This window comes from Elephantulus edwardii, unplaced genomic scaffold (assembly GCF_000299155.1).
Source record: "Elephantulus edwardii isolate Elephantulus edwardi_28Jun2011 unplaced genomic scaffold, EleEdw1.0 scaffold00080, whole genome shotgun sequence".
In the NCBI taxonomy this organism is placed as follows: Eukaryota; Metazoa; Chordata; class Mammalia; order Macroscelidea; family Macroscelididae; genus Elephantulus; species Elephantulus edwardii.
In genome coordinates, this window is record NW_006399830.1 from 7430015 (window position 1) to 7434828 (window position 4814).

The following is a 4814-nucleotide window of genomic DNA, read 5'->3' on the forward strand; positions in this document are numbered from 1 at the left end:
TCTTGCTTGCATGTGAAATCAGTGAGATTGTTCTGTAGTTTCCACATTCTGTTGGGTCACCTTTCTTTGGGATAGGAACAAATATAGATCTCTTCCAGTGAGTTGGCCAAGTGGTCGTTCTCCAGATTTCTTGGCACAACTTGGTAGAGAACCTAAAGTTGGAACATTAGGAAACGGCCCAGTCTGTGCCAATCCAGTGATCAGGTGAGGGTTGAACCAGTGTGAGTGCGGGGTGTTGGAGGTTGTTTTCTTTTTAACCTTTTAATATTTTTTTAAAACATCATGATTTGAATGAAAGTTTCCAGAGCAAATTGGTTTTTTGGTCAACCATTCATGCACATCTTAAAAGCTTAAATTTTTAAAATGAACCCACAGTGCAAGTACACCTCCTCCACCTCACAGTTTTCATTTGATTATCTTTGGAAGTTGTTCACCAGGCCTTTCTTCCGAGTCAGTCTGGAAGCTCTGGTGAAATCTGCTCAGCACCCCATTAAAATGAAATTCTCCGCGGACGTGTACAGGCCTGGAAGCAAATCCAGATCCTGATTTCTGGATTAAAATTCAGAAATTTTCATTATCTTGAACCTTTATTTATTTATTTAAAAATATATTTCCCTTTCAGTCAAACAACCCCCCTATTTATTGATTTATTAGTAAATTTATTAATCCAAACCTGGATCTTCCTGCATGGAAGGTGAGAAACACCCTGTTGAACCACTGTGGCCGTCAAGCAGATCCCGACTCCTACTGCCCCTCCCATAAGTTTCTGAGGCTGTAAATCTTTCGAGGAGTCAGTCCTAGTTCTCTGAGGAGCGGCTGATGGAGTCTGGGAAAGAAGCAGACGCAACACAGGATGACTGAGTCTGACTTCTACCTGCTTCATCAAAGGGAAACTTTCCCTATCAATAACATCCGTAGTATCATACAAATAGCAACACAGTCAGACATGCCACCCACATGCTCCTGTACTATTTCTTTTTTTTTAAATTATTACATTTTATTAATTTTAATGAACATTTACAGAGATTTTGTGTTTTCATTCATTCATTGTTGCACTATTTTCTCTACCCTCCTCCCCAGTTTGTTCTTCTTCCCCCCTCCTTGAAAGTCTGTTTTAATTGTCCATTTGCCACTTCTGATTAATCTCCTTTGTCAGTGTGTCCTTTGGCTCCTGTACTATATCTATCAATCACTGGGTCCAACGTTCATTGCAAGACTCACAGACTTTTCTTACAGTTATGGAGTTTATTAGGGAAACAGGTTGGAAAGTGAAGAAGGCAAAGAGTATCTCACAATGCAAATCCAGGTGTAGTCCAGCAGTCCCAAGCCAGATTAACAGCAAGACACAATTCCTCAATTAGCGAAAATACAGGTACAGTTCAACAGCACAAATGTAAGAAGCCTTGATCTCCTCAATTGTCCTACAAACTTTATTTCAGAGCAGTCAGCTTTTCCTTCATTCAGCAAGCAAAACCTTTAACTGTGGCCTTTATCTCCAAGGTTTCTCTTGTTACAACTTGCTACAATCTCTTCACAGCAATGCCACAGTCTCTTCACCCCCATCACTATCAGTTCTCACAGTGTGGAAAGTGCTCTCTTATATTGGCGTCACAGCTGTTGATGATTTGCAAGACCTCATCATTCCCCCCTCAATGGGGACTAACCTACAGGCTATAAAAGCCAATTTTCAAGGGTTCAATACCCCAGATTCGAACTACCAACCTTTCAGTTAGCAGCTCAGCATGCCACCACCATGCCCTAGGGATTTGAACCAGCTATGGTAGGCTAGCACACAGTATCAGACTTAAGTGAAATTTCTAAAACAAAACACAAAACCTCTCTAAAACCCCAAACGATCTTGTGCCAGTGAAGATTGACCGCAGTATCTTCTGAAACAGCAGAAATTTTGTCTCCAGATCAATAAAATTGCAGAGCCAAGGCGGCCTGACAGGGAAGTGGTTAAATACTTGACCCCTAATCAAAATGGTGGTGGTTCAAACCCACAGGAAAAAGATGAGGCATCTGTTTCTGTGAAGATTACAATCTTGGAAGCTCTAAGGGCCAGGCCTACATTGCCCTATAAGATAACTTACCCACTGAAATGGATTCAATGTCAACGTGCTCAATTTTGGCTTAAAGCAATGATTCAATGGCATTAAGACACCTAAATAACCATGGAATAAACGCAAGATTTATCTGTGTCTTGTTTTTCTTAAGTAGGCTGTCCACAGCGTGGCAGCTTCTTCAGGAGTCCAGACTACTGCTATGTGTCTCCTGCACCATTCTCAAAGTCACCTTGTCATTGCAAATTAGCTGCTGCTGCTCCAGCCATCACATCTATGTTCTAAGTAGCAAGAAAAGGACACAAGTCCAACTTTTTAAGAGTGTCCCCAGATACCTTGCCCAGTGATTTCCAGTTGCTGAACACTGCAATGCAGAGAGTTCTTTACCGACAAAGCAGGAGAGATTGGGTGAGCAGTCTCTGCTGCATCCTCTTGTTCCATAAGGGAGCAGAAGTTGGATTCCCACGGACGTTAGCCCCAACTGGCTTCCCTATAATAGCCATTAATGGTATTGACTAAGCTGTCAGTCCATCACACATTTATAGCTCTCCTGAGAAGTATGTCCCCAAGCTGCTGGGTTCTTTGTTACAGGCAGAACACCTGAGGGTGACAGAGTGGCAGGGACATCTCTGGCAACGAATGGTCACTTCCTGGAGGCAGCACCCAGGACTGGCCTGGGCTACTGGGATGACAGGGTGAGGATGAAATAATGCTCATGGAGATAATCCCCTGTTTCTTCTAACTCCTAAACTTGTGGCTGTCAAGTCTATTGTGACTCAGGACACTCTTTTGTATCGCAAAGCAGAAATGCCCTTCGGTGACTCTTCTTAACAGTGATCTTTAAGGAAGCAGATCGCCAGGCCTTTCTGCTGTGGCACCAACAGGAGACCCCTGAGGAGCCGTGGGGAGTGTAACTGCCCAGGGGGCGCTGCCCTCACTCAGCCGCACAGCCCTACAGGCCACACCACCAGGGCACCCTTCAGTCCCCACTCACTCGCACATACTTGGCCCTTGAGTCGAAATTAACTCCCAGCTGACCCTCAAGCAGGGTTTCCAGAGTCAGTAAATCACGAGGGAGGAGACGGCCCATATTCCTCCTGCAGAGCAGCTGGTGGATTCAAACTGGTTGCCCTTGGGTTGGCACTGCACCTCCTTACCCGCCCTGTCTATTGTTTGGCTGAGAGCTGAGGCTCAGGGATGACTCTTACTCCAGGTTTCCCAGGAGGCAATTTTAACAGACACAGACTGCCTCACCTTCATCCCGTGGGGACTGGTGGGTTTGAACCATCAACCTTTTGGTTAGCGGTAGAGCAGTTAGCCACTTAGATTCTCGTTAGTTTGGAGCTTCCCTGTGGTGCAAACCCAGAGGTGCTTCAGAAGAAAGGCCTGGCAATCCACTTTTGGAGAATCTGCAATTGAAAACCTGACACCCATGGGGCCACCGTGAGCCAGGGTTGACCTGATGGCAGCTTGGAACAGCAACAAGAAGCTGTGACAGAAAGGCCACAAGAGGGGGACTAAGTTACTGCCCAGCTGACCCTGGCTCACGGTGACCCTGGCTCAAGGTGACCCCAGCTCACTGTGACCCCGTGCGTACCATGCCCATCGGGTTCTGAAGGCTGTGTGCTGACTCCAAACACCCACTACGAGCCTGCAGGGCAGAGCAGACCCACCTCAAAGGCTTTCCAACGTTCTATAGGCAGATGGTTCAAATCCACCAGTTGCTCTGTAGGAGAAAGATATGCAGGCTCCTCGCATGAGATTAACTGACTCTGAAAACCTGCTGGAGGGTCTGTTATGATGGTTCTGGCTTGATGGCACACAACAACAACAACAACAACATTTATAGATGCAGACGGCCTCATCTTTCTTCTGCAGAGGGGCTGGTGAGTTCGAACTGACAACCTTTTAGTTAGCAGTCAAATGTTTAACCACTGTGCCACCAAGGCTTGTTGTACTTAAAACTGTATCAACCGAAGCACGCCCACTGCCGCAGAGGCGACGCCCCCTCACGCTGCTCCCGCACTGGGCCTCGGAGGTGGTAGATCTTGACGTGGGACACCTCCCATCTGTCTCTCCCGGAGCCCGGTGGGTTAGAACTTCTATCCTTTTGGTTTGTAGTGACACACTGTAACTATGCCACCACCAATGAATATAAATTTCTGGAGAACTGTTCATTTTGTCCACTGCTGTACCCAGTAACACCAAACATGGAGGGGGGGGGGGAATGAACACACATGGAACGAATGAACAGGTAATAAATACTCCACACGCCTGTGCCAGCTGAGTCGGGGAGAATCAGGGCACAACCGTGAGGACTCCCTGGTGGAGGCGGCATTCACACCCAAAACACCAATTTATTGTCAGCAAGCAAGACTGCACAAGGTTACGATAGTGCTAATTATTTAAATTTTAACAGCCACAGCGCTGGGCTGAAGGACTGCTGTGAATGAAACCCTGCTTCCTGAAACAGGCGTTATCAATCCTAACCCCTAGATCCCGGCTATAATCCTATTTGAGAGTGAGTTGTTAACTTCATGAGGCAGTATTAGTGCCGGCTGTATCTGAAGGCAGGTTTTTTGAGAGCAAATGACAGAATGAGCAAACAAACACAAGCAGAGGGGAAGAGCCGCACCACGTGAAATCACCAAGGAACTGAGGGGGCGGAAGCTCTAAGGGAATAAGGACCACATCCCAGAGAAGAGAAGAGAGAAAGTTGGGGAGGGAAAGAGAGAGAGAGGAAGAGAGAGA